The 6,491-nt window shown below is 40.4% G+C and overlaps 1 protein-coding gene across 1 annotated transcript in view; it reads left to right on the top strand.

Annotated features, from left to right (window-relative positions):
- LOC149147732 (uncharacterized) overlaps window positions 1-5,789 on the top strand; it is an 85,181-nt gene extending 79,392 nt beyond the window's left edge. Inside the window, exon 2 of the mRNA XM_089439198.1 lies at window positions 5,768-5,789. The gene's annotated coding sequence lies outside the window, so the exon portion shown is untranslated. The remainder of the gene's footprint in view (window positions 1-5,767) is intronic.
- The last annotated feature ends 702 nt before the right edge of the window (window positions 5,790-6,491 follow it).

Below are 6,491 nucleotides of genomic sequence, written 5' to 3' on the forward strand. Positions count from 1 at the left end.
AACAGTTTGTAAATTGCAAGGTAAGTTCTGTAAATTAATTATTGACAAAGGTAGTACTGACAATTTAGTGTCTATAGAGATGGTGGAAAAATTGGAGTTGAGACGCTCAAAACATCCCAACCCTTATAGAGTTTCATGGCTGCAAAAAGGCCATCAGTTGTTGGTGGATGAACAGAGTGAGGTTGAGTTTCAGATTGGCAGGTACAAGGACAAAGTCGTTTGTGACATCATGTCGATGGATGTATGTCACATACTGTTGGGCAGGCCTTGGCAGTACGATAGGAAAGTGGTCCATGATGGACTGACGAATTGTTATAAATTTGTGAAGAATGGAATCAAGCATACGCTTGTACCCATCAAAGAAGAAAGGACAATAGAGACTAGTGAACCAAGAACGTTGTTGGTTAGCGGAAAACAGTTTTTAAAACAGGTGGAAGATAGTGAGATAGGTTATGCAATTGTAAAAAAAGAAAAGACAGTATTGTTGCATACAGAGATATCATATTTACCTATAGAGATCCAGCAAATTTTGGAGGAGTTTACAGACATAGTTGTAGATGACTTACCAGACAAATTACCCCCCAAACGAAGCATAAGTCATCATATTGACTTCATACCCGAAACCAGCTTTCCGAACAAAGCGGCATACCGAATGAGCCCTAAGGACAATGAAGAAATTCGGAAGTAGGTGCAAGAATTGTTGGACAAGGGATTGATAAGGAAGAGCTTAAGCCCATGTGTTGTTCCAACGGTCCTCGCTCCCAAGAAGGGAGGATAATGGAGGATGTGCACCGACTCAAGGGCCATCAATAAAATCACCATCCGGTACAGGTTTCCCCTGCCGCAAATGGATGATATGATGGATTGTTTAAGCAGGGCAGCTTATTTCTCGAAGATAGACTTGAAAAGCGGGTACCATCAAATTCGAATACGAGAGGGGGACGAATGGAAGACAGCCTTCAAGACAAATGAGGGGCTGTACGAATGGCTGGTCATGGCATTTGGGCTGAGCAATGTGTCTAGTACGTTCATGAGGTTAATGAATGAGATGCTGAAGGAGTATATTGGGAAGTTTGTGATAGTTTACTTGGATGACATCCTTATTTTCAGCAGAACGAAAGAAGAACACCTTCAAAATGTGCGTAAGGTGCTGGAGAAATTACAGCAGAATAAACTACTAATAATTTATAAGAAATGTACTTTTCTACAAAAGGAATTGATTTATTTGGAGTTTGTAATAGTAGAGAATGAACTAAAGATGGATCCGGAGAAGGTGGCAATGATAGTAAATTGGCCATCTCCGAAAAATTTATTCGAGGTACGTAGCTTTCACGGATTAGCAAGTTTTTACAGGAAGTTCATTTAGAATTTTAGCAAAATTTGTGCGCCCATGCTAGATACCATCAAAAAGGTCAGCTAGCCTTTTCGGTGGACAGAAGCAGCGGAGAGAAGTTTCCAGTTGTTGAAGAGGAAGATTACTGAGAGGCCAATCCTGAGACTACCAGATTTCCAGAAGTTGTTTCAGGTTCACTGTGATGCCAGCGGGACAGCAATTGGAGTTGTTCTCAGTCAGGAGGATAAGCCTGTAGCATTTTTCAGCGAGAAGCTGAATGAGAGCCGACAGAAATACTCATCATATGATAAGGAGTTTTATGCGGTCATACAGGCACTAAAGCACTAGAGGCATTATCTGTTAGGAAATGAGTTCATGTTGTTTTCAGATAACTCTGCACTACAGTACATAACGCAATAGCAAAAATTGAACCACAAACACACCAAATGGGTGGAGTATCTGCATAGTTTCAATTTCGTATTGAAACATATTAGCGGGCAAGCTAATAAAGTAGTGGATGCACTGAGTAGGAAAGCTCTACTTTTGCAGGAAAGCACTGTGCAAGTGCTGGGGCTTTAGCACTTACGAGATTTGTACCAGACAGACGCAGACTTTAAGGAGGCCTATGAGGCATGCCAGAACCCCTTGGTGAGGGATAATAGCCCTTGGTTAGATTACAATTTGTAGGAAAATTTGTTGTTCAAGGGAGGAAAATTGTGCATACCTTACTGCTCGATGAGAGAGAACATTATTCGAGAAAAGCATAGCGGAGGTTTGGACAAGCATTTTAGCATGGATAAAACACTCGAGCAGCTTAGACACTTTTATTTTTGGCCAAGGATGCAGAGGGATGTGCGGCGATTCGTAGCCAGATGCAAAGTGTGCCAATTAGCAAAGGGTCACAGTCAAAACGCAAGACTGTATACACCGTTACCCATTCCAGGAAGACCATGGGACTCAGTCAGCTTGGATTTCGTCTTAGGCCTACCTAAGACACAACGAGGATATGATTCGGTAATGGTAGTGGTAGACAGATTCTCGAAAATGGCACATTTTACTTGCAAGAAGACCAGTGATGCCACCCACATGGCCCACTTGTTTTTTAATGAGATCGCCAGGTTACACGAATTACCCAAATCCATCCTGTCAGACAGGGACGTGAAGTTTACGGGACATTTTTGGCGTACCCTGTGGAAGAATATGGATACTCAACTGAGTTATAGTTTTGCTTACCATCCGTAGACGAACGGACAAACAGAAGTTGTAAACAGGAGTTTAGGGAATCTGCTACGAAGTCTAGTGGGAGAGAATTTGCGGATGTGGGATCGAGTGTTGGCACAGGCAGAATTCGCTTACAATGATTCACCTAACCGCAACACAGGCTTGAGCCCTTTCCAAATCCTATACGGCATGCATCCTCGCGGAGTGCATGAACTGCGGGATCTTGGACTGCAAGAAAGGCGAAGCGCAGATGGAGAAGATTTCGCTAACGCGATGAGGGATTTGCATGAACAGGTGAAACTTAAATTGTAGGACAGTAGCTTAAAGTATAAACAGCAAGCAGATTTGCGGAGAAGGGAGGTACAGTTCAATGTAGGATATGAAGTCCCCGCACATTTGTGCAAGGAACGTTTTCTTAAAGGTACGTACAATAAATTAAAGTACAAGAAGATAGGACCCTGCAAAATCCTTTGGAAGTTTTCAGCAAATGCCTATGAGATCCAGTTGCCACCAGGAATAGGCATTTCGCCTATTTTTAATGTAGCAGACCTGTTTCCCTACACGGCTGACCCAGAGGAGAAGGAAGAAGATGGAACCACGTGACCCACACGGAACACCCAGGACGAAGGAGAAGCTTGGAAGAGACAGATGCCTTACGTTCAACCTCCCGAGATCGAGAGCATTCTCGACACTCAGGTGGCTAAACGAACTCGGCGGAAGGAATATTTACAATACCTGGTCAAGTGGAAGAACCGTCCAATTGAGGACAGTTCGTGGCTTGATGCCAGGCAGATCGAACAGACAGGTACTTCTGTCGAGAAGCTCATGGACCGGAGCCATGATTTCTTTTTGCCCCGGGAGCCTGATGCAGGAGCATCTAGCTCACCATGACTGGGTTCAGTCTCTACCAGGTTGGAAGGTTGATTATCTAGATTGCTTTTTTTATTATTATAGTTTATGAGTCATGAGACAGGAGTTTGATTTGTTTTTCGTTTTTAAGTTGTTATGACTAATTCAAGTTTAAATAGACAGTTAGGGTTGTCATGGTCTAAACAATAATAAAGCCATAGTTACTAATTGATCTGTTAATTTAGAAGAGAAAAGACAAAATTGTCTAATCAGAATCTTGTAATGTCAACCATAGCATAATTATCTAACCGAAATCCATGACAGTTTAACTAACTGTAATCTCAATATATAAGAGAAAAAATGTAAGACAAAGATAGGGTTCATCAATTCGAGAACAAAGAGAAATAAAGAAGAGAAAAACAGATCTTATTTGCAAAAACGGTCTATCTGGTTCATTCATTTGTTCCTGTAATGTAATGTTGTATTCTGTACATCTATTGTGTAATGTAGAACAGTTCCAACATACTATTATCGACCACTGTAGGTTGCATTTTCAGTCATTTCCCACAAACAGAAATTCTCAAGTGCATTCGCATAATACGGCAGAGCAAGAGTGTGCAAAACTGGAGAACGAAAAGAGAATATCCAAATCACAATGAGTCCTCTAATGAATTATTGTGGAGCAGAGTATCGAAGGAGATAAAAAACAACACAGGTAACCCGATAACCTTTCCAAGCTTTCACGATTTAACAAAAATATACGGAACAATAGCCATAGTCATTGTTATTCAAACATATTTACAATACAGTCGTTATAAGCAAAAGACGAGTATCAGTGTCCTAGAAGGAAAAACCCCAGGTTAAGGTTTTACCACAAAGTTCAGTTCTTTTTGTTGAAGCATAACAGAAAATTCAACCAGAAGACGAAACCAAACCAAATTAAATTCTATAGACAGCGTTTCGAGCAAAGCGTGACTACCAGACAGTGAACAACAGACCTTCCAAGAAACCCTACCAAACCCCTAACAATAAACCGACGGGACTCAAGCATCAGAGCCTACCGAACAAGGTGTTGTAGCGTTGGAAAGTCGAATTGTAGAAGAGTCCATGTGCCCAGGTCGAACCACAGACCTACATGACCAAACAAAGTTTTGTTAGCCATATTCACAGTGAAACCTGAAGTAAAAAGTTGAAACAGAGGACAAAGGGAAGTCCCAACATACCTGAGCAAACCGGACCGAGAGTTGCAGAACAAAGCCACTGATAAGTCGATAAAGCCTGTGACAGAAGGAGCAGTTCATGGTTAGACTCCACGCCAGATGAGGGAAAGATTAAATCAAGGAAAAGAGTGATTACCTGCGCGCCTTTGCCGAGGTTTTTTGTCTCGTTAGCTGTGTTCATAATCACCAACCAGCTTGTAAATCGAACAATGGCCAAGGGCAATGAGAGTAACAGTAAAAAGGAAAACCACAAATGGGAAACCACATGCAAGAGACTAGTGATTGAAACAAAACCGAAAGACTTACATTCAAAGGAGAGACCACGCACATACATTTCCAGGACTTCGACCGACTCGCGACACAGAAGTAAACCACAAACAACCACATTGTCAAGCTCAGGAAACCAGCAGGCATTTGCAACCATAGCAGGGACAGGAACAGAGACCGCCACATACACTTGAGCAGGAGCCATACAGGGTAGCTCCCAAACCCTTGCCAGACCCCACAACAGCAAGGAAAGATCACGAAAGACCAAACCGCCAAAGCATTTTGGCAAAGGGTGAACGGAGGAAACAAGCCCGAGGTTGGTAGCTGGGCAATAAATGACTCATTAACACATTCCAATTACCAACGAAAATATCTATTGCCACCCTACATACAACCGCCAACACAATAGATCAAAATCCGCCACGTCACAAAAGCCGAGACCAGGTGTAAATCCAAACTTAAGTGTAAAGTGCGGGCCCATGTGGGCTGGGCCACATCACAATACCTACCTTCTTGCCTCCCCATCCCAAACCACCAGTCTATCCCTCACCACATACACATCACTACTCTTACAAATCTCCTCGTCCTTTGTATTAGTTTCTATGATGCTACTTCGGAATTACATTCGGCTATTAAGGTAAGAAGCTTACTGGAAATGAAATCCTAGCGGCAGTTTACTTTTTGGTTTGTCTTGTTAAATGATGGATCAAATTCTTCAAAAATCTGTTTATGATATTTAATAGGGACCATTGTCATCAATGTTATGCTTTATGAGTCTCATTCTTGGGTTCCCTTTATTTGAAGTAAAGTACATCATTTTCATTGGTCTTTTCTATCAAGAAAACTAGTCCACTTATAAGGAACATACATATTGCAGGTCCGATGTATGCTATTTAAAGTGAAGACTTCTGGAAGAGAAGAGGCTGGAGATAATGTTCTTTTATGTGTAGTAATGCATAAGCTAGCTTAGTGAAAAATTAATGGATAGACAGAACAACCAGATGATATGAATGTTCTGAATTCTGCTATGATTGTACTAGTTGTTACATTATAATGATAATAATAAAGGCGAGTAATGCTGTGCTAATTCGTTTGTTTAGTAACCTGAAAACAATCCTGGGGTAAAGCCTTAAAGCAGTTATGTTTGCCAAGTGCTTATGTCATTTGTCTACTTCAATCTGTTGTCATCTCATATCCAAAATACCTTTATCAGATGGCATATAATTTGGCAGATCCGAGTTTATTATGGAGGCAGAAAGTGTTTTTTTTATTGAATTATAACTAAACGTATCTTATACAAATATGTATACAAATATTTTCACATTGCTCCATTAGTTCATGAGAATGGATTGATATTTTTTTTTAATTTATCAATTATTTTTTAAAGATTTCGATCTAAAAAACTATTCAACATTTAAAATAATTATGGGCAAAGATGGATTCATGACATTTTATCCCTTAGGTAACAGTTTATTATTGTTTTTTTTACGTTGTTTTATCTTTGTTGTGTTTAATTAACTAATAAATTGGATTTGGATGTTGTTGTCTTGTTATCTTATTGTCCATTACTATGATGGTATTTAGTTTTTTTTATTGGTATT

This window comes from Pinus tabuliformis, chromosome 9 (genome assembly GCF_031772625.1).
Source record: "Pinus tabuliformis cultivar Carrire ecotype Pingquan chromosome 9, CPIR1, whole genome shotgun sequence".
Lineage (NCBI taxonomy): Eukaryota > Viridiplantae > Streptophyta > Pinopsida > Pinales > Pinaceae > Pinus > Pinus tabuliformis.